Source organism: Vombatus ursinus, unplaced genomic scaffold (assembly GCF_900497805.2).
Source record: "Vombatus ursinus unplaced genomic scaffold, bare-nosed wombat genome assembly UNPS02014807.1, whole genome shotgun sequence".
In the NCBI taxonomy this organism is placed as follows: Eukaryota; Metazoa; Chordata; class Mammalia; order Diprotodontia; family Vombatidae; genus Vombatus; species Vombatus ursinus.
This window is the reverse complement of record NW_020954585.1, coordinates 9,224,780-9,248,926: the sequence shown is the minus strand read 5'-3', so window position 1 is coordinate 9,248,926 and position 24,147 is coordinate 9,224,780. Positions and strand designations below refer to the sequence as shown.

General features: G+C 38.6%; 1 long non-coding RNA gene across 2 annotated transcripts; it reads right to left on the bottom strand.

The window, feature by feature from the left end:
- Window positions 1-671: 671 nt before the first annotated feature.
- LOC114051942 lies at window positions 672-23,029 on the bottom strand. 2 transcript variants are annotated; one of them, XR_003570201.1, is made up of 4 exons: window positions 22,944-23,029; window positions 3,925-4,143; window positions 2,302-2,440; window positions 672-1,117 (listed from the first exon to the last, which is right to left on the bottom strand). It is a non-coding gene; the product is annotated as an uncharacterized LOC114051942 (long non-coding RNA). The 2 variants fall into 2 exon arrangements; XR_003570200.1 differs by lacking the exon at window positions 22,944-23,029 and adding an exon at window positions 22,016-22,336.
- Window positions 23,030-24,147: the final 1,118 nt, after the last annotated feature.

Sequence of the window (24,147 nt, the reverse complement as noted above, 5' to 3'; positions counted from 1 at the left end):
TTTCTGAAATCCACTTGCTCATCACTTCTTATGGAGCAATAATATTCCATTACATTCATATACCGTAACTTGTTTATCCATTTCCCCAATTGATGGGCATCCCTTCAATTTCCAATTCTTGGCCACCACGAAAAAGCTGCTATAAATATTTTTGTATATGTGGGTCCTTTCCCCATTTTTATGATCTCTTGGGATACTTGAAGTGGTATTGCTGGGTGAAAGGGTATGCGATTGCCCTTTGGGCATAGTTCCAAATTGCTCTCTAGAATGGTTGGATCAGTTCACAACTCAATCAACAATGCATTATTGTTACAATTTTCTCACATCTTCTCCAACATTTATCATTGTCCTGTTTTGTCATGTTAGCCAATCTGAGAGTTGTGAGGTGATACCTCAGAATTGTTTGATTTGCATTTCCTCTAATTAATAGTGATTTAGAGCACTTTTCCATGTAACTATAGATAGCTTTAATTTCTTCCTCTGAAAACTGCCTGTTCATATCCTTTGACCATTTATAAATTGGGGAATGACTTGTATTCTTATAAATTTGACTCAGTTCTCTATGTATTTTAGAAATGAGGCCTTTATCAGAAACACTGGGTGTAAAAATTGTTTCCCAGCTTTCTACTTCCCTTCTAATCTTGGTTGCATTGGCTTTGTTTGTCCAAAAACCTTTTAATTTAATGTAATCAAAATTACAAAATTTTTTAAAAAGAATGAAATTGTGACAATATAAATGCAAGCTGGTTCCAATGATTCAAATGAGGAAGATGAAAGGGAATGGTCTGAAGATATTCATATTCCTGCACTTGAAAAAACTCAAATATCAAAAAAGACATGTACAAATGATAAGTGGTAGGAAAGGTAACTGACTATGAATACAAAAAGTGAGGCATAGTCCTGCAACAATAATGTCAGGAATATTAAATTCCTGAAAAAGCTAAGATTTGTGCTGAATGCTAAGAGCAACAAAAATGACTTTTAAAAAATTATGCCATAGGTAAGAGGATTGCAAGAAGATCCTGAACACTTGAGATGGATGGCATGACAACGGAACCCAGAGAAATTCCTACTTTCTTGTTTCTATTTTCTCTATCAAGGCAAATTATTTTCCAGGCTGAAAAACATAGAACAAAAATGGTTAATCAGAAACTTTAACACAAGGAAAGTGAGGAAGCAGTAAGAGAGCAACAGGCCAGATGAGTTACATTCCAGATTACTTGAGGAACTTTTAAAATTGAATTCAGAGCTTATTTTGACAATTTCTGAAAAATTGCGAAGACTTAGGAAAATGCCACACAAGGGTGTGCTAGAGCCAGCTCATATCAGTTCATGAGAGCTGACTGTTAAATTTTCAGTTTTAGTACTTATACTTCAGAAATCATAAAACACTACAAGTTAGGGATTGATTTATTGTTTTGTTGTTTTCTAGACTTGAGAAAGTAATGAAGATAAATGTTAATAATGCAGATTGTGCTTGAAAGTATGTCATGCATACTTATTTTTTTCTAAAGAACTGGTTGTTAAACATTTGCCAGCACACCCCTGGTGTCACAGACCTAAAGGTGACTAATTTCTAGTTTTTAAAAAGAAGGAGGGTCGTTTAAACCATAGGCCATCTAGCTTGAATTTGATCCCTGGAAAATTTCTAAGATGTACTATTTTTTTCCATTTTAATCTTTAATTTAAAAATTTTTTAAACTTTATTTTATTCTGAACTTAAGAAATAAACAAGCATTTCTGCAACATAGTAGAATAGAAAAAAAGATGATTGAATTGAAACTGCAAATTTACTATGTACAATTTGCTATTCCTTTTAAATATATAATAAAGTTATCATGTAATTTTCTTTTTTCTTTTTCCCTCCCCCCTCCCCAATATAGCTACCATTAGACACACACATTATATAATAAATATATATGTACATATATATGTATATAAATTATTTTATACATACTTCTTTTTAACAGTTCTTTCTCTGAATGCATATGGTTAACCCTATGAACAGAAAGTAGTAGTGATCACTAAGGGCTAGCCTAGGTTCATAAGGGGAATGCCATAATATAGTATACTTGGATTTCAGTAAGACATTTGGATGGTCTATCTTGGACTTTCTCAAACTTTCCTAGAACATTTTTTTCTGGATTTTTCTCATCCACACTTTGATGTATATTATATTTATTTGTGTCCATGTAATATTAATTTGAATAGATAGGAATTTTCTTGAGGGTAGATACAAAGCCATCTTTCATTTTATGTTATCAGCACCTTGGACAGTACCTTATTATAGGAGGCACTTACTAAGGATTGAACCTGAAGGAAAGTCTATAGTGAATTATCCCAGGAATATGTCTTTGGCCTTGTTCCGGTCAACATTTTTATCAGTAGCTTGGATGAAGGAGCACATGGCATATAAATCAACTCTGTAGATGATAAAAAGCTGGAACAGATGGTTAATAAGTTGGATGAAATCATCAGAGCCCCATAACATTTTAACAGGCTAATATGAATCAAATATAATAAGATAAAATTCAGTGTGTATAGGGGTAAATTTAAAGGCCTACAATTATGTCCTAAAAATCCATTGCATAGGTAAAAGATGGGGGAGGTAGGGGGAGACACAGCTTATGTTAAAAACAACAACAACAACAACAACAATTTGAACAGCTTATTGGGTTGTAAATTCAATTCGAGTCAACAGTGGGACATGCAGTCAGAAAAGGTAGTGAGATTTTATTTTGCATTAATAGAGGCACCATGAAGAAGGCCTGCCTTGATCAGTTCATACTGTGTACTGGATGACACATTCTAGGAAGAGTATTAACAAGCTGGGGAATTTCTAGAAAGTGTCAACCAACACAATAAGGAGACTTGACAGCACACCATACAAGTTGGAATGGAGGTTATTTAGCCTGAAAAATAGGAATACAGAGGGAATATGAGAGAAGTCTTCAAGTATTTGAAAGGCTGTCATGTGGAAGATGGATTAGTCTTGTTTTGCTTTGGTCTCAGAGGGCAAAACTTGGACTAATAGTTAGAAGTTTATGAGAAAGACTTCTCTGTAAAGGAAAAAGTACCTAACTATAACTGCAATCCAAAAATTGAATAGCTGCCTCAGAAGGTAGTGAAAGTTCACATAGAGGCTGGATGAACATTTGTTAGGGATTTTGTAGAGGAAAATTTTGTTCATGTATGGGCTGAATTAAATGACCACTAAGATTGCTTCTAATTTTAAGATGATGGTTCAAGAGAATCTAAATATAAATGTTTTAAATTCTTTAAGTACAGTTGGTTCTCTTATATTAAATATTGTTTCTTATAGTCATGTGCAACATTTATGTCTGTTTGAATTTGGGTTCATACTATCTCCTCTAAACACATAAGGAAGTAGCAGTCACAATGTGTTTGGAGTAACTGAAAGTACATTATTGAAATAAGCTACAAGATTGTGCTTTACTTGAGCCATTTCCACATAGTCTAAACTAACTGGGATGCCATCTTTCCCCAAGACTGAAATGTCCCCTCTGGTCACTCAAAAATGGTCCTCAAAACTTGGCCATTCCACCTAAATGGCTGCCAGCTATTTTTTACTTTTCACAAAACAACTTTTGCCCATACTCATGCTACTGCTTCCTGAGTTTAGAATCTAGGGCTGATTAACAAAATATTAAACTACAGTGTTATAATTATCTTGGCTCAGTCCCCATACCCACTGGCATAATTTCCTTTTTCACTTTCTCTTCTTTTTTCAGACATCAATCACTGCAGTTCTAATGTATGTTAATCGGAATAAAAATAAAACAGACACATTCCTCTATGCCCAGTAAGTTGGGTAGTGCTTATTCTTTCTTTTGTCCTCCTGTAACCTTCTTTTCTGGGCAGGGTACATGAAACTAACATAACAAGGAAAGGAAGGCAACTTACCCACATTTGTACGGTGGCTTTTCTTTGGGTTCTGTGATGTAGTCAAACAGTCACAATTCAGGAGTCCAGACTTAGTCCAGACAATACCTTTGATAATCTCTACAAGATGTAACTGGATATGAAGAGGGAATAATTGGTAACAAGTGGGAACCATCTGCTGGTTCTTATGCCACCCACCCAAAGGGGCTGCTGATAGACAATGTGGTCCTTCTAGAAGCCCTGAAATGACAAAGTAATTGGTAGAGTCAAAGGACAAGATATGATACCACAAAGCTGGTCAGGTCCCCAACAGTATCATCTATGTTGGGCAACAGGGCTCAGAAGATAGTCAAGGAACCTGGGTAACAGGGGTTCATTACCAAGGCAAAGAATCTGAGTAACAGGCATCAACAATCCACTTGCTCAGACCAAGAATTTTTATGTGACTTATAAACAGGAACCATCCTTAAGCCTTGGATAGCCTGAGATTCTTCTGGTGGAAGCAAATGAAAGAATCTGACTGGAGGGGAGAAAGAGAATAGATAGCAGGAAAATTCCCAATACCCACATGGGATGATTTGAGCAGTTTGTGGGAAAAATCCTTGGTCCCCCAAATCTCCCTTAATGGCCTACCACAGCCCCTGAAATTTCCACATTCATTTCTTGGGTTATGAAATTAAAGGTTGCTACTAAAATGCAAATATTATCTAGGAACACCAACATTTAGCCCTACCACTACGTAGCTTATTAAATCCACTCAAATAAAGAGATGGATCCTATTAGAAAGTGGATTTTGGGTCCCTCTTTGGGGAGGAAAGACTCACTTAGAATATTAAAATATACCTTTAGAAACCATAAATAGGAGACAAAATTTTATTTCTTTCACACTTTTGCCCAGTCTGACTCAGTGTCCTTGACATCCAACCAAACATCTCCAATAAGGAAATAATGTAGAAGGAAGGCATATTATTATTATTATTATTATTTTTTAATTGCCTAACAAATCTAAGCAAGAAAGGTTGAAGCAAAAAATAGAGAGAAAGGAAGGATATTGTCCTCATAGATCTGATAAACCTGACAGTGTAGAGAAGAGTAGGTACATAGGAAGAAGAAAGGCAAAAGAGAGGACCAGTCATTTGTGAGAAACAAATCTGAGAATGGTAGGAATAAACCACATGGCTTCAGATGCCTTTATGCACAATGTATGGGTGGAATAGAGACCCTATCAATCGGGAAAAGTTAATTTAAAATTTAACATTAAAAATTGATAGGTTGGGACTTTTGACTGGAATATGATTCCAGAAGGGTTTACCTTATTCAAAAGTAGTAGAAGAGATCAAAAGAATGGGGTGAGATGGAATAGAATTTTATTTTAAGATATATTGATTTGAAGAAATCCAGAAACCTAAGGAAGGAAGGAAATAAATATTTTTAAGTACTTATTACATGCCAGCCACTGTGCTGTGTTAGGGATACAAATACAAGCAAAAAGAAAGTCAGCCCCTGCCCTCAAGGAGCTTATATTCTAATGGGGGAAAGCAACACATAAAAATAGCTGAAAAGAGGGAAGAGGATTTAAAACCATACCCTCCAGGGGTATGGTTTTAAAGTTTGGAGGCTAGGAACAGGGCCAGGAGAGGAATGAAGGTAAGTTTGAGTACCTCCACAAAATAGAGGCCCTAGGAGGAACTCTCCAATGAGAGTAGGGTGAGATCTTTATAGAGAAATGTTCCAGGTTGAGAAGGCTAAAGGAATGGTTGGATATCTCCAAGATGGGAAATCATGGTGGAGAACATTTGGGTAAGAATTAATAGAGATAGAGAAGTTATATTGTTGTGGGGAATATTACAGACCTCCTGCATAGAAGGGTGGCTTTAGGAACTAGGAAACATTAAAAAACCTGACATGGAAGCAGACTATTTTAGGAATAGGGGAGGAAAGGCTTTGACTCAAATATCTACTAAAACTTTGTGTCAAAAACAAAGAAACTGGTAAGTTTGTGACTTGCCTTAATAATAATTTGATTGTTCAAAAGATAAAGGAAATAACAAGTAAAACTATTTTAGTTGCTAAAGACTGGAAACTTTAGGGCAAGTAACTTTCATCACCATGGAGTATGACACAGAATAAAGCTAGGAGAATGAAGTAAAAAGAAAGAATAAAGCTAGGCAAAACGGGACATTTGCCTTAGATTTGAGGAAGTCAGATTTAAAAGGGTTCAAAATCCAACTGTACATTCCCCTCTACCCTTGTCCTTTGAATCAGTTACCCCCTTGTCCCATTATCACTCATTGCCTTGCCAAACCCTAGCCCTGGTTTACCCCCACCATCTTTTTTCTCTGGTCCTACTCACATTCTACTGAATTTTCTTGGAGGCAGTCATATCACTAGGCCAACTGGATCTACTGCAATTGATATTTAACTTGAACTGGGCTCTCTCTGCCGCATAGCAAACCACTAAATCTGCCCTGATTTACTCACTACTTCACTCCCTTGAATTACTGCTCCATACCTTCAGTTCTTTCTTTAGACCTCCAATACCACCTCTTCTCCCTCACTTCACAGTAGAAGACTTCACTTCCTATGTTACTGAGAAAATAGAGGCTATCCATCTTTAGCTTCCTCTTCTCTCCTGTTCTACACTTCAGGTTATCTTTATCATCCTCATTTTCTCCTCTTTCGCTCCAGTCTTTGAGGATGAAGTGGGCCTTCTTTTTGCCCAGACCAACCTATTATACTGGGGTTATTGATTTCATCCAATCCTATCTCTGGGAGTTTTCCCCTTCAGTCATCTCCTGCCCCCTCAATCTTTCCTTTTCTACTAGGTTCCCTGATGCCTACAAATATGTCCAAGTGTCCTCCTACTCACATCTTTAAAAACAAATAAACTTTCACTTGAATCTACTGTTGCCTCAAACTAGATCTCTCCTCCCTACAAAAATCTGTCTACATTAATTTCCTTCTTTTCTTCACATTCTATTCACTTTTTGACACCGCCCCCCTCCACTTTTGTCCACATCATTAACTGAAACTCCTCTTTCTGAGGTTACCAACAATTTCTTAACTGCTAAATCCAGTGGCCTCTTCTCAGTCCTCATCCTTCTTGGTCTTTCCTTAGTTTTTGAAATTGTTCACCACCCTATACCCTTGGACACCCTCCTCCCTTGGTTTTCATAATGCATCCTCTCATTCTCCTATTGTCTTATGGCTGTGCCTTCTCAGTCTCTTTTGTTAGATTATCATCCTTGTCCTATCCCTTATCCACAGTTGTCTCTTAAAGCTCTGTCCTAGGAGGTTTCTTCTGTCTCTGTACTTTTTGTCACTTTTGGTGATGTCATTACCTAACATAATTTGAATGATATCTCTACTGATACTGATGTAGGACATCCAAGCTATTCTCAAGGATCCACAGCCTTGTTTGATTTCAATCACCTCCAATTCATTTTCATGAACTCCAATTCCTCTAAATTTCTCTCTCAAAATGCCAGGCTGCTTTACTATCAATTACATGACAGTGGTGAAATTGATAATTCATAGAAAAGCAAGGCAACATTAGTTCATTAACAGCCTACATGCAAAACTCCCATTCCTTCTCTGCCCTCCCTCCCCACTCCAATCCACCAAACTATCCCTTTCTGCCCTTAGGGAAGAAAGTTGCAATCTCAGTTTTAGTTTTAGCCCCATGGTCCAGTCCCAATTTAGTGCTGTGTGGAGGGGAAAGTATTGAACTTGGAGCCAGAGGAAGTAGATTTGTATCCCAATTCTTTGACCTGCCACCTGTGTTACTATGGCTAAATTGCTTAACCTCTCTGGTTATTTTTGTTTATTTATTTTTGTCTTTATATAAACCTTACTTAGCACACAGTACCTGGTGTATTGTAAGTGCCAAGTAAATCTTTGTTGATTCATTAATTGATTGGTGAGTGGCTAAGAATGGACAAAAGGAAAGGGGTAGAGGTGGAGAAATGTGTGATTATAAAATGAAGAGATCAGTGGCATGCAGGGCTCCTTAACTGTCTCTGATGATGACTCCCAGTGAGGAGTCTACATTTGTCTAAATAATGGTATGACTATATATTTTACATTAGAATAAATGTAACCTATCAAAATGACTACTTTAAAGGGACAGAATTTAGTAGGATGAATGAGTCTTTTTAAAAAGCAGCCACATGATTTTATAGTTAGACGATCCCCCACCCCAAACACTCTACTATTCTATAAAAGGTAACACTTCCATTCTGGTCCTGTAGATTCTCAAATTCAGTGTCTTTCTTGAGTCCTCGCTTGAACTTACCTCATGTATCCAATCTATTGTCAATCTTGTTATTTCTACATTGAGAACATCTCTCCTTATCTCCCCTTCTATCCACTTACATAGCTACCAACCTGGTACAGGCTCTCACCACCTCATGGCAAGACCATTGCAATAGCCTTCTAATTGATCTCTCTGTCCCTTTGCCCCTAGGCTCTCCATACTCCAATCCATCTTCCACTCAGTTGCTAAAATGATCTTCCTAAAGTGTAGGTCTGACTATGTCATTTCCTGACCCAATAAACTTGATTGGCTCCCTATTACCTCCAGGATAAAATACAAAATTTTGTATTTGTCATTCAAAACTATTTACAACTTGGCTCCTTCCTTCCTTTCCAGTCTTCTTACATTTTACTCCCTCCATGTTCTCTAACCTACAACAATATTGGCCCTCTTGTTCCACACACACAACATTCCATTTTGCAACTCTGTGACTTTTCACTGGCTATCTCTTACGTGTGGAGAGCTCTCCCTCCTTATCTCTTCCTTCTGGTTTCCTTGGCTTCTTTCACAAATCAGACCAAATTGCACCTTTTGCAGGAGTTCTTTCCTTCCCCTTACTCCCTTTCCCCTTACTAACTAGTGACTCTGCAATTATCTTCCATTGATATTGTGTCTAACTTATAAGAACATATTTATTTGTATGTTGCTCTCTCCTCCTTTAGAATATGACCTCCTTGAGAGCAGGGACAGTATTTTTTTTGCTTTTCTTTGTATCTCTAGCCCTTGGAACACTTACTGCTATGAAGTAAACACTTAAGAAATGCCATTGATTGATCAATTGACCTTGGAGATCATAGAATTACAGAGCTGGCTCAGAGGCCATCTAGTGTATACTCCACCTGAAGCATAGATCCATGATATGACATATTTGACAAATGGCCATCTACCTTCTATTTAAAGATGATCATTGTCAGACTCTCTAGACACTGTAGGCTCTCTTTGTGACTTCCTGTGAACCATGGCAGTGCTGTGGATCAGATAGGAGGAATGGATATGGAAAAAGGGGTCCTACCTATAAGGATATTTACACATTGTGGATTTCAAGTAATTTGAGGTAAATTGGGTCTAGTGAGTAAAGATTTGTCAGTGACATCCACACGATCAACCTTCTTCATACTTGGGAGACTCTTCCTACATGCAATCAATTAAAATATGAGTACTAATGGGGAACTTAATTAAAAACAGAATGTCCTTGCTTCCCTTTACATTGTTCAACAGAGAGCAATGGAAAGAGTGTTGGATTAGGAGTCAATCAATAATTCAACCAACAAGTACTCATTAAGCATCTACTATGTGGAAGAGGCTAGGAATAGAAATTCAAAGAATGAAACAATTGCTACATGGAAAAAACTCATATTCTTATAGGGGAAACAAGAAATAATGGCAGAGAGATCATTGACTCAAGATATAAAACAAGGCATACATCTTTGGAAATGGCTAACGTGGGAATTTGTACAGCTTGACTGCACTTATCTGTTCCAAGGTTTTTTTTTTCTTTTTGTTTCAATAAGGAAAGAGGTCTGAAGATGAGGTGGAAGGAAGGAAGGCAGGCAGGAAGGAAGGAAGCAAGAGATAGAGGGAGGGAGGGAAGAAAACAAACATTTATTAAATGCCAACAAATGATTACATTTGATGCTCACAACAACTCTGGGAGACAGGTATTATTATTTATTATCTCCTTTTCTATAATTGAGGACATTGAGGCAGACACTGGTTAAGTGACTTGCCCTGGGTTACATAGCTGGAAAATGTCTGAGGCCGCATTTGAACTCAGATATTAATGACTCCAGATCTAGTACTATGTACAACCTAGTTGCCAAAAATAAGTGCTTGTTAATGAAAAAAATTAGAAAATGTATGACAAAACATGAAGGCCCACATATATATGTTTATACACAGTATAGTTAAATACATAGTTGCTTGGGAAGGAGAACAATAGTAATTGGAGGGATCCAGAAAAGACTTTATTGCAGAAGATGATGCTTAAGTAGCATCTTAAGGGAAGAGAGGGAATCTATGAGATGGAGGTAAGGAAGGAGTATTGCTGTTTCTTATGAGCCTCTTCCAATTTAGTTAGGCTGGCCCTATATAGTCCATCCTTGGGCCGACAGTCAAAACTTTTACAGTTTGGAGGAGCTACTAGAGATTGTATGCTACTGGCATAGTCTTCAAACCTCTAGGGTGATACTTTTGTTAACCTCATAATACACACACACACACACACACACACTCACACGTATATGTGTATTTGTCTCCCTTATTCAGAAGGATAACTTTAAAACAGCTATAACTTGAGGAGAAAAGAGGAATAGAAGTTTAATTTGTCCCTTTACCATGTTTATCAATGTCATTTTAATGGACTAATAGCAGTGAATAAAAAAAAGAACTTTCAGGTTCAAAAAAATAAAAAAATCTTTTCCCAATTACATGATAATAAATCTGTCAATCTAAGTGAAATAGATTAAAATATATAAAAATATAAATTGCCCAGATTAACAGAAGAGGAAATAGAATACTTAAATAACCCAATCTTAGAAAAAGAAATTGAACAAATTGTCGATGACATCCCCAAGAAAAAATGCCCGGTACCAGATGGATTCACAAGTGAATTCTATTCAACTTTTAAAGACAATTAGTTCCAACACTATATAAACTATTTGGTAAAATAGGCAAAGGAGTCCTTGCAAATTCCTTTTGTGACACAAATATGGTATTGATACCTAAACCATGAAGAGCAAAAATAGAGAAAGAAAACCAATTTCCCTAATGAATATTGATGCAAGGAAATACTAACAAAGAGATTCTAATAATATATCACAAAGATTATACACTATGACCAGGTGGGATTTATGCCAGGAATTGCACCAGGGTTGGTGCAACATTAAGAAAACTATTAGCATAATTGACTATGACAATAACAAAAAACAACAGAAATCATAATTACATCAATGGATGTAGCAAAAGCTTTTTTTTTAACACAATACAACACTAATTCCTATTAAAAACACTAGAAAGCATAGGAATAAATGGAGTTTTCTGTAAGATAATAAGTAGTATTTATCTAAAACCACCAGCAAGCATTATCTGTAATGGGGATAAGCTCAGGGCAAATCAAGGATATCCATTATCACTGCTATTATTCAATATTGTACTACAAATGATAGCTATAGCAATAAGAGAAGAAAAAGAAATTGAAGGAATTAGAATAGGCAAGGAGGAAACAAAACTATCACTCTTTGCAGATGATATGATGGCACATTTGCAGAATTCTAGAGAATCTACTAAAAACTAGTTGAAATAATTAACAACTTTAACAAAGTTGCAGGAGCATTTCTATATATTACCAAAAAAGTCAAGCAGCAAGAGATAAAAAGATAAATTTCATTTAAAATAGCCTTAGACAATATATTGTTGTTCATCCCTCATTTGCAAGACCAATGACACCATGTGCGATGTCTTGACTTGCAAATGAATTGAATTTGTGAGGCAGAGTTGCACAAAGTCATCACTCTCACTCTCTCCTCCTGAGTCATTGAAGTCCAGTAGGAAGACAAAAGTCAAGATGACTGACAATGGCCCAGGATGTGGTGGATGATCTTGGTGTCTACAATGTCTGACTAAACTCTAAGTGCTCCATAGCGCTTGTTTCAGCTGCCTTCATGTCCATTTGAACAAATTATTCTCATCCACCCATTCCACAGGGAAAATCTTCATGTGAGAGTTAGGTGAAGATAAACACCAAAAGTAGACAATTTAAAATACTTAGGAGTCTACCTAGACAAACCTAGGAATTATATGAACACAATTACAAAACACTTTTCACACTAATAAAATAATATCAGAACAACTGGAAAAATATTAATTGTTCATGAGTAGGCCAAGCCAATACAATAAAAATGACAATTTCACCTAAATTAACTTACTTATTCAATGCCATACCAATCAAAGTACCAAAAAATTTTTATAGAACTATAAAAAATAACAAAATTCATCTGGAAGAACAAAAGGTCAAGAATATTGAGAATTGATGGAAAAAAATGTGAAGGAAGGTAACTTAGCCATACCATATCTCAAACTGTATTGTAAAGTGGTAATCATCAAAACAATCTAATACTGGCTAAGAGATAGAGGAATGGATCAGTGGAATAGATTAGGTACACAATACATAGTGGTAAATGGCCATAGTAATCTAGTGTTTGATAAATGTAAAGATCTCAGCTTTTGGGACAAGACAAAAACTGCTGGGAAAACCAGAAAGCAGTTTGGCACAAAGTAGATATAAACCAACATCTCACTCTATATACCAAGATAAGATCAAAATAATGAGTGATACCATAAGGGAGCATGGAATAGTTGTCAGATCTATGGATAAGGGAAGAATTTATGACAAAACAACAGATGTGGTATAAGATTGTGATGGAATACTATTATGCTATAAGAAATGATGAGGAGAATGCTTTCAGAAAAATCTGAAAAGTCTAACATGAACTGATGCAAATTGAAGTGAGCAGAATCAGGAGAACATTGTACACAGTAACAGCAATATCATACAATGATCAACTGTGAATGACTTAGCTATTCTCAGCAATACAAAGATCCAAGACAATTCCGAAGGACTTATGGTGAAAAATGCTATCCACCTCCAAATAAAGAACTGAGGAGTCTGAATGCAGATTGAAGCATGCTATTTCTTCCTTTATTTGTGTGTGTTTGGTCTGTGTTTTCTTTCACAGCATGACTAATATGGAAATATATTTTGCATGATTGTACATATGTAACCTATATCAAATTCCTTATTGTGTTGAGACAGAGTGGGGGGGGAGAAGGAATTTGGAACATAAAATTTTTCAAATTGAATGTTGAAACTTAGTTTCACTTGTAATTAGAAAAAAATAAAATATTAAGAAGGTAGAAAAAAAACTAAAAATGAAAGAATCCAGGGTCACCTTCATACCACTATGAGAAATCAGGGCAGGACTATAGTGGAGGAAATTCTATTCCATCAAATTCTATCAAGTTTCCCACCACAAATCAGTGCTAAGGAACACATAGGCTAGTAAATGCAGTAAAAGGAAAGCTGCACAGGGATACTCTGAGGTTAGCACGTTTTAACTGTGCCTACCCTTTTCCTCTGATTTTGGAAAAATTCCCCACCTTGCAAGAGGAGTCAGAGAGAAAAACTCAAAATAAGATATGGTAGTCTGGGGAGGAAGACTTTTCATCAAGTTATATGACATAGGTTTGAGGGAGGGAGACACTGCCTATGGGGACTGTGAAATGCCTTTCTGAGGAGAAGGGCTTCCTAGAGCTGTGGGAGGTAACTAGTAACAGAGTAGTCAGAATCCTCTTAGACTGTAAGGAGGTCTCCATGACTGATCCCAAAGCTACAGAAAGATTGGCTGATAAGGAGGTGGCATTCTTACCCCTTCCCCAGCAAAGTCACATATTAATGGTGATGGACCATATAGGCGGTTTCGTGAATAGAACCCTGGCCTTGGAGTTAAGAAGGCCTGAGTTCAAATCCAGCCTCGGAACCTACTAGCTGTGTGACCTTGGGCAAGTCACTCAATGTCTATCTGCCTAAATTTCCTCACTTGTAAAATGGAGATAATAAACGTACCTACTGCCCAGGGTTATTGTAAAGTTAAAATGAGATAATTTTTTAAATGCCTTACAAACTTTAAAGTACTATATAAATGTTAGCTATTATTATTGTTATTATTACTTTATATTTGTACAGAAATTCGTGCATTTTTAAGGTGTATCCTCTTGCATTACTGACGGACTGTTGCTAATAAGCAAGCATAGATTTTACTCTGGCAGACCTGGGTAGCAGGCCCCTTACTGAGTCTAGAATAGAGCAAAACAGGTTTGGGCGAACATGGAATAGTACACATTAATTCTTCCAGCGAAGAGGAAGTAGATCCAAAGATCTTATGCAAAGGATCTTGGGAAGAACCCTGGAGTCTGACAGGAGGCCTGGAGGGAAAGATAACATTCTCTGAACACAGAATTCAGAGATGAGGATGAGGACCAGTATGAAGGGATAGTTGGGAAAACTGATGGAAATTGTACCCCAGGGCTGGAATATTCTAACTCACTTCTGGGAACCCTTAACTCTTTTCCAATAGCTATTACTATTATTATTCAAGTGTCACCTCCTTCAACAGGCATCTCCTGATTTTCTTCAAGCCTCACTGATGTTAGTGCCCTTACTAGATTACTATGTATTTATTTTGTCTATACCCTGTATTAATTTACCTGTGAACACGTTTGCTCCTAGCATAATGCAAGCTCCTTTGGGGCAGGTACTTCCTCAAGCTTGTCCTTGTATTCCATGTAGCTAACAGTGCCAGGCATGTTAGGTGCTTAATAAATGTTTGATTGATATATTGATCCCATCCCAAGATGGCATTAAATGCTTGAATCTCAAAGAGGATAGATTAGGAAGTTTAGCATAGGCCAATTCTACTGTTCAGTTAACTATTTGGTTCTGAATTTATTCTAGAATTACAGGATTTGGAGCTGGTAGTGACCTTAGACATTACCTAGTAGATGAGGAAACTGAGGCCCAGAGAGATAAAATGATTTGCCCAAGGTTTTTAACTTCTGATTCCAAATCTGGTGTTTCTTTTGTTACATTCTGCATAGGCTTTAAACATTTACTTTCTCCTTTAATTAACCTATTTATTTATTTATTTATTTTGTGAGGCAATTGGGGTTAAGTGACTTGCCCAGGGTCCCTCAGCTAGTAAATGTCAAGTGTCTGAGACTGGATTTGAACTCAGATCCTCCTGACTCCAGGGCCAGTGCTTCTCCTTTAATTTTAAGTACTTATGGATCTCACACGTAGCTGGAGTCTGGAAGGGAAAAGAGAAGGTGGGATGCTAAAAGATAGAGTATATCCAAGTGATCCTGGGATCCTTGATGGTATAGAACAGTAGAAAGTGTGTTGGACTTGGAATCATTGGGCTAGGTTTGAATCCTGGTTCAGATACTTCCTGTGTGACTTTGGACAGGTCATTTAACTAGGGAGCTGTGACAGAGTCCTAGAAGGGTACAGAGTAGAGGTTAGTATTCCCATTTTAAACCTGAAGAAAATGAGTCTCAGCGAAGTTATTACCTTCTTAAAGCCACATAGCTAACAGAATTGGACTGGAATCTGGGTCTTTCTTTCCTTAGTCAATGCATCATTAGTTTTTGGATCAGAAGATTAGAGCCAGAGACATATGAAGCAGTATCCATACGGCTAGAATTGGAGTCAGAGAATCTAAGTTCAAATCCTGACTGCTATTTACTACCTGACAAGTCATTAATTTTTCTAGGCCTCATTTTCTTATCTGTAAGATGAAAGGTTTAGCTTAGATGACTGCTAAAGTCTCCTTTCTAGCTCTAAATCTATGAGTCTATGAAAATTTAGCCCAATCTCCTCTTTTTATATACGAGGAAACTGAGGTCTAGCTTCTCACTCACCCAGCCAGACTGAAGTCCTCCAGGTGAGAGAAGTAGCAAGTAACAGAGCTGGGGTAAGAATTCAAATCCTCTGATTCCAAATCTGGTTTTCTTTTCCTTGCACCAGGAGTCCTGTGGCCTCAACACAGTAATGGGGAGGAGATGAAATGTTCCCTTCGTTGTACTTTGTGGGTGTTGCTATCTACTCAATCCTACTCACTTCTTTCTGGGACCAGCTGGTGCCCTAGGCTTTAATGGATGAATGTGGAAGTTCCCAAATGAGCTGCCTGACCAGAAAATCCTTACTCCTTCCTAGGGGTTCATGTTCCCTATGGCGTCTGCACTGGGGTTTAAACAGAAGGAGAACAATGAGACTGCGTCAACAGCTGCTCAGTCATTGGAAAGACCGGGGAAGATGAAACTAATGCCACTCTGCCCACTATGGTGGCCCCTCTGACTCAAAAGAAATGGGCCTGTGGATAAACAAAGATCTTCAATAAAAGCAGGCCCTTACCTCGCCTGCATCCCCTTCCCCGGTGCTGATTTCATTCCACTAAACTAGGACCATTCTAGAGGAGGACGAAGATATGGCTGTCTGTAGCTGTCTGTAACTGTCTGTGGGATATATTTTAAGGGGCTTTAAGAGCTCATTTCCCCTGAAAAAGCTACCTCTCTTCGATTTGGACAAATCTTCAATAGTTTTGAAGCATTCACTCTAAGGGTTTTTAGGTCTTTTTTGATGCTCAGTTGTTTTAGTCGTGTCCGGCTCTTCATGACCCCATTTGGGGTTTTCTTGGAAAAGATATTGGAGTGGTTTGCCATTTACTTCTCCAGGTCATTTTATAGATGAGGAAACTGAGGCAAACAGAGTTAAGTGACTTGCCCAGGGTCACACAGCTAATAAATGTCTGAGGCCAGATTTGGACTCAGGAAGATGAGCCTTCCTGAGTCCAGGTCCTGAGTCCAGGCCATGTACTCTATCAAGTGCACCACTTAGCTCCTCCATTCTAGCTTTGTTCCCCCCCCCCCCATATATCTCTTGAATTCAGATTACTAATGTTTACTTGGCATTTTGATGTTTGCAAAGAACTTAACGTGTAAGGTCTCCCAAAAATCTTAGCGCAGTTTAAAGCTACTTAATCTTTAGTACTTTAGCATTCTTAAAATTTTAGGTTTTAGAAGCTTAAAACAGCACTAAGACTTTTGGAACACCCTGTACATTATTCCATTTTATCCTCACACCAATCCCATAAGGAGGGTGTTACAGATATTATTATACCTATTTTACAAATGAGGAAACTGAGGGTCAGAAGGGTTAAATTGCAGACTCAGAGTTACACAGTAAGGAGCAGAGGTTGGTTCTGAACCTTGGTCTCTCTTGACTCAGCTCCACATTCTTCCCACTAGCCTGTATTGCCTCTCTCTGGTGCCATGGTATAAAAAACTTCTACCCTACGAGAGGCATCTAGGTTGCATAGTGGATAGATTCTGAGTCACAAAGACCTGAGTTTGAATCCTAGCTAATCCTCCACTCCCCTCAAACTCAGTTTCCTCATCTGGGGATAATAATAGCATCGGTCTTACAGGGCTGTCTTGAGGATCAAATGGAATAACATATGTAAAGCACTTTACCAACTTAAAAATGCTATAAAAATATTTATTCTTTGGGTCAGGTACTGACACTGGATATGCAAAAGTGCAGTAAGGTTTTTTGTTTTTGTTTTTTAACTACAAGATATTTTTGTTTCGTTTTGTTTTGTTTTTTAAAGGACCCGGGAGCTTACTGTCTCTGCTCTTTGCGTGACTCCTTTATTTGTAGCCAATAGGATAAGCAATGGGCAATCCGCATATTCTGCACTTTGCTAAGGTCAGGGAGGTGGCAGCCTCTGGGACATGAGCTCCTGGAACCTGCTTGGTGTGCTGGCCTTCTGGGCATATGCCCAGCTTCTTTGTGAGATCTGTCCAAAAGCCCCTTGCCAGGGACTGACATTTCCTAAGCCAGAAATGTTCCTGGGCATCCTGCCCACTGTAAAGTTGTTTTTAGAGAAATAGCCATGTTACCAGCACCCTGGTCAAGACCTCTAGGCCAAATATTCAGTAGGTGAACAAAAGAAATTCACATAGAGACAGCAAATTAGAGATAACACTGGAAATGCTAGAGACCCCTGGATTTATAGCTTCTTCCTTTGCCAGCAGTGTCTATTTTTATTGACTGCTGTATTGAGGCATATGCTGGAGTTTACTTTTATCTGGAGTGAAAAATGAAAAGACAAATGTTTTGGGCTATTTACAGCTCCATCCATCACCACAATGTGAACTCACGTATCCAGACACCATAAGGACCACGGCAGACAGCATGTAAAGAGCTCTTTCAATTTCAATAGGGTAGATTATTGTCATATTGTCATGCAATGGGGCCAATTACCCAAAGTTTTTAAGACCTCCTTGTGATTTAGCTGGCGGTGCCTGCAGGAGAGGTGATGCCTAAAAAAATGCTACTGCTTGTGTCTTAGTCTCCTCTTCTGTAAAATTGAGATGGTAGGCCCAGAAGATCTCTAGGGCTGTTTTCTAGCATCAATTCAACTCACAGATCACAAGATTTAGAGTTGAAAGTGAAGTCTTTGTGGTCACCTGGTCCAACTGAATTCCTGAGTGGTGAAGTAACTTGTCCAAAGTCACACAGATAATAAATGGAAGAATTAGTACCTGAACCCAGGTCTTTTGAGTACTAGAAGTGTTCTTTCCATTTTATCACATAATACACAAACATTTATTAAGCATTGACTATATGTAAGGCATTTTGCTAGATGCTAGGCAAATAAACTCTAAACAGCCTCTGCACTTAGTATTCTACTGCTGTGACATAACATGTCATAATAGCTAGCATTTATTTATATCAAACTTTAAGGTTTACAAAGTGCCTTACAAATATTATCTCATTTGGTTCTCACATTGTCCCTGGGAGGTAGGCGCTATTATTATCTCCATTTTAAAGATGAGGAACCTGAGGCAGATAGAGGTTAAGGGATGTGTCCAAGGTCATACAGCTAATAAATGTCTCAGGTTGGATATGAACTCAGGTCATCCACTGGGCTTGGAATCAGGAATATTGATCTTCAAATCAATCTCAGTCACTTGCTAGTTGTGTGACCCTGGATAAGTCACTTAACCCTATTTGCCTCAGTTCTTCGTTTGTAAAATGAGCTAAGGAAGGAAATGGCAAACCACTCCAGTATCTTTGCCAGGAAAACCCCAAATGGAGTCATGAGGAGCTGAACATGGCTGAAATGACTTAAACAACTCCCTGACTCTAAGTGCAGTGCTTTATCTACTATACCATCTAACTGCCCAAAAAATGGTGAAGGGTAATAGTTATCTAAGGTGTACCTATTGTACACAACCAAGTGGTTAACAGGGGAGAAAGTTACCTAGCCTCTCAGAAGTCATTCCCCTTGCTGATGTGAGGAATGCTAACAGTGTGGCTCCCACAGAATTGATAGGAAAACAGGACAGGGGGAGATTAGGTTATTGATTAATTGATTTCTTGGTTTGTTGGTTTACACAAATATGTAAACAAGATAAGGGAGTACATCAGGCAACGTCCCCCTGAAAGTATCTTGTTTGTCCAGGCTTTCTGGCCATTCACCCCCTTGATTGCCACACCACTGCCACATCAGCATTAGGTTTGCTAAATAAGGACATATATGTTTGGATTGGCTATACCCTGTTTCCTTGTTCTTTGTCTCCACGGAAGAATTTTCGAGCCTAGATTGTAAGCCCCCCTCCCACCAAGGAGAAGAAGGGATTGCAGGGGATAGGGGTTTGTTTACGTTAGGGTATATAACCTCATTTTGCTTTTTGTGCCTTGCCTCTCTCCTGCTGGTAGTGTACTGGAGGCCCCTTCTCGAGAGATTGTAATAAAGAGTAACTTTTGCTTCCACCTTGAGAAGTCTCTGAGTTTCATTGTGTTAGGGTCACTGTCCCACACATTGAGATGGTTTTGTTTTCTTTTCTAATTCTGATTGAATTTCAATTAATAGTGATTTCACAACTAAAGTCACTTTACCTCAAAAAAGACACTTACCTCAAGTTCCTTCTTACCTTTTCCCTCTGATGTGGTGGATGATGAGCTGGGTTTGGAAAGAGGAAATCCTGGATTCAAACTGCACCCCCATACCTTGACACTTGCTAGCTATGTAACCATGAGCAGGTCAATTATACCTCCCTAAGCCATAAGGCTATGGGCAAGTCATTTATTTAATCTTTCTGAGCTTCAGTTTCCTCATGTACAAAATGGGGATTTTAATACATGCCAGGGTTATTGTGAGGCTCAAATGAGACGGCATACACAATTCACCTAGTTTGAAAACACTAGTTAAATGTCAGTTATTATAATTTCTATTAAATACAGAGTCAAATGCTCCAAGTGTTGCCAAAAGATAGGGCTATGAACTCTTTTTTAAAAGGAAAGATTCCTTTTGTAATGTAAGGGGTGGGAGGGAGGGAGGGCTGGTGAACCGAATTTTGGAGTATGCACATAGATTTGGCCACTGTTTCTTGTCCACTAATTGCATGGCAAAGAGAAGTCATTGGTTGGTTGTGTATCCCAGAACTGGGGTAGATTCCAAAGGCACTTACCAGCCAAAATGAGTCTCTTGGTGTAGTTGTCCTGCCTGGTGGGCTGCCACTGTTATGTCTATTCCTCCCAGATTTTAGGTGAAGAAGATTCGATATAGGCACAACCTTGTGTGCTTTGGAAGAACAGGAGAATGAGCCCACCACAAGTGTGGGTGTTGAAGTTTGTGTTGGGATTTTGCAGAAGCCAGACAGTGCAATGTCCCAAATAAACTACTTGATTCAGACCAGAAGTAGCAGGGTTATTCATCTATAGGTCATGCCCCACTTTGAGTGAGCTTGGTGAGTTGACTGCTATGCAGAGACTGTGTTAAGTCTGAGTCCACTCTCCATAAGGGCCAAGTTGTTACATGTGAGAGTGTGCCCTCAGTTTTGGGGAAGAAATACTTATAACTTTTTATCTTGCTATGTCCCAGTAAATATTCTTTTGTAAAACTTATATATGTTAATTGATTAAATGAAACTGGACAATAAACAATGGTGGTTAACAGTAGGGGGAACGTGCCAAAATGGGACTTGACCAATAACATTAGAGAATAATCACCTCTACTCCTTCAGGGCTACCCTAGAACCTTGAGAGGGAAGATATAGTTGGTCTCACTCTAAAAGAGTTCCAGAGTCTCACTTTGCTAATGAAATCAATCATTTTTTTTTTCATTTGTTGCTGTTGCATCAGGTCAGCTATTAGATAGACCTGGCTTCTCCCACATTTGTTTTTTAGAACTCTTCTCCTATGGCTGCCACCTAAATTCCTGCACTCCCTTTTTCATCTCCTTTGTTGTCTCATTCATCTGATTTCTGACATTGATTCCAAACACGTCCAGACAGAGTTGACAAGCATATGAAGTTAGCATGAATCTGTGCCCCCATTAAAAACCCATAATTGTTTCGTATCATGAAAAACTTTCTTTTTCTTAGACCTTCCTTATGGCATATATATGCCATGACAATCTGTTTTTATGATTCAGGCCCCAGGAAAACTTTGCACTATAAAAATGAGCCTGGTTTTCTGAAAGTGAAGCTTCACTTACAAGGACAAGCTTCATTCACCTAAGTGCACAAAGCACTTGTGCTTTCATTGGCCAGTCCCCTATCACAAGTATAATAATCCCCATTTTGGAGGTGCTTCAAGGTTTACAAAGCACTTTTCTCATAACCCAGGGAAGATAAATACTATAAAGATGGTTGCTCATGCCCCATTTTATAGCTTCATTAAATCATTCATTCAAGAAATTGTAACCCTAGTCCCAAAACCATTGGTATGGGACTCTACGCATTGGTAGAAATCAATGACCTAGGCTTGCATGAGAGGTAATGTAGAGTTAGCAAGAGAGAAAAGGTTCACTCTCCCAGTGCCTGAAGAGTTGGCCACTCTGCTCTCCTTGTAGAGAAAAGGTACTAGGCTAGAAGCATATCTATCTGCACCCTTAAACATTATGAATCTGGGGATGAGGTTTTGAGGTTCAGATTAACTTCTAATCACTGTTTCATTAATTAGACTCTCTTCCCACCCAATACCAGTTCCAAGTGGTAACAAACAAAGCATAGCAAATAAACCCATTGATCCAAGTTGATTTCCAAATAGATATCAGAGAAAATATACACAGGAATACACACACATATGTACATATGTGACATCACAGAGTGAAAGAGTCCTCCCAATGAGAGTGAGGTAATTAAACTCAACCAAGAAAGAGTGCTAGTTCTCACCCAAGGTGAAGTTCCTCAAAGTCTCTGATGTAGCAAGCTGGGGATAGGGACCTGATGGAGATGGCCAGTTCCTAGCATGTTAGTTTCTTCCCTGAGTTTTTTTCCATTAAGTGAGGTTGTCTCCATGGAAGTAACTACAGAAGCCCAAATAGATTCAAGTGACTCCAGAACACTAAGAGCAAATCTTCGCCAGTTCCTTGGCCTCTCAAGGCCCCTGGAGGAGGCAGGGATTGCTCCCTACCAATGAGGAGAGAGACCCATACCAGTGCATTTTGGGACTAGGGTTACCAAACATTTTAAGTACCTACTAAGTACCAGGAAATATGCCAGTCACTGAGAATACAGAGAAAAAAGTGAAAGTTACTGCCTGAAAGAACTTACACACTATTGGGGCAGGATGTGCTGTCAATCATCTCCAGAGCCCAGGGCCCTGACTCATTACCACATTCCTTGGTGTGGGTGGAGCTTCCCTAAGAACTCATTTCAGTTTCTTTCATGGAGGCATGGCTTTTGGTCAATGTGGTTACCCTGCTGTACACCCTCTTATGGCTTCTTATCAATTCAAATCTAACTTGGAGTTCCTGGTTTCAAGTTCTTTGCCAAACATGCAGAGTATAGCCCCAACCCCACCCATTACAAAGTTTAACTCCAAGCCTCCAGCCCAACTCAGGCAAACCTCTTCATTGCAAAAACAAAGACTCTCTATGTTAGCCTTAGTTAAAATTACCAAAAACAGTTGGGGTTTATGTTGATTAACAGTTTTATCACATTTATTGGCTTAAGAAACAGAGTTTAGAACAAAAGTTAACTGCTTCCCAAGCCTAAAGGGAAGAAAGGAATTTAAAGTCAGTAAATAACTCACAATTCATTGGACTTGCCCTCTGGAGAGAGAAGCAGAAAGGAAGTGTGTGTCACTATCTTTCCTCACCTTCTCCACTCCAATCAACAATTCAGGTTTCATCCCAGAGCTCTTGGATCTTGAAATGGCCCTGTCCAAACCCTGACTCATTATTGTTACTCCAGACATAATTGGTCTGCTCTTCATCAATCCTCACTTATATTTTTTGCTTGCAGTGTTTCTCTGCTTCCTCCTTCCTGTTTGTTTTACAGGTTCTCCTAACCACAAACTGTTTTACCAACAGTGAGGGAGGGGAGAGGGCAAAGCTCAGAATTGTAGGTCAACTCCCTTGGCCAGTAGCAAGAATTTGCTTGTCTCTCCTTTGGCCATGGCCAAATGAATTGTCTAAGGTATCACAGCTAAAACATACTAGAGCAGGATTCTAATTCAGGCTTTCCCAACTCCAACTCTAGCAAGTTATCTGTCCACTTTGCCTCCTAGCTGCCCCTGAATTAAAAGTCAGAAAACATGGGTTCCAGGCCTGACTCTCTCAATAACTTGTTGAACAGTTTTGACCGTGTGACTTAACTTCCCTGGGCCTCAATTACTTCATCTGAAAAATGAGAGTATTCAATTATATGACCTCTAAGGTCTTGTCCAGCTTCATCATACTATGATTATATGTGGTGCTTTACAAAGCACCTTTTACACAAAAGTATCTTTTGTGTATAATTTTTTTTACATATTATCTCCTCCATTAGAATGTGACCTCCTTGAGGGCAGGGACTGTTTTGCCTTTGAATAGCACTTAGCATCATGCTTGGAACAAAATAAAGGCTTAATAAATGCTTCTTGACCATTTCTAGAATCAGAGGACCTGGGTTTAAATCCAACCTTTGAAACTTAATACCTTTGTGACCTCAGGCAATTCATTAAACTTCCCTGGGACTCACTTTTCTCCATTGTAAAGTGAGAGGGTTGATGCAGATGTCCACTGAGATCCCTTCCATCTCTGAATCTAATGAGCCCATCATCCTTCGATCCTAGAAGCTCAGGAGACATAGAATCCAGCAGCAGGGTCCAGGAGGCTCTATCTTCACTAAAGATCCTTTTTCTAGTACACAAACACATCCTGCACTTAAAATCCCCCCACATACTCTACCCTCCTCATGCAACACACATCCCGGTGTGGGAAAGCCACACAGAAGAGAGGCACTTAAACCCCAATATGTAGCCCAGCAGTTATAACGTCTAATTACCTGGGTGTTATGGATTCTGCCTGAGCTCGGTCACT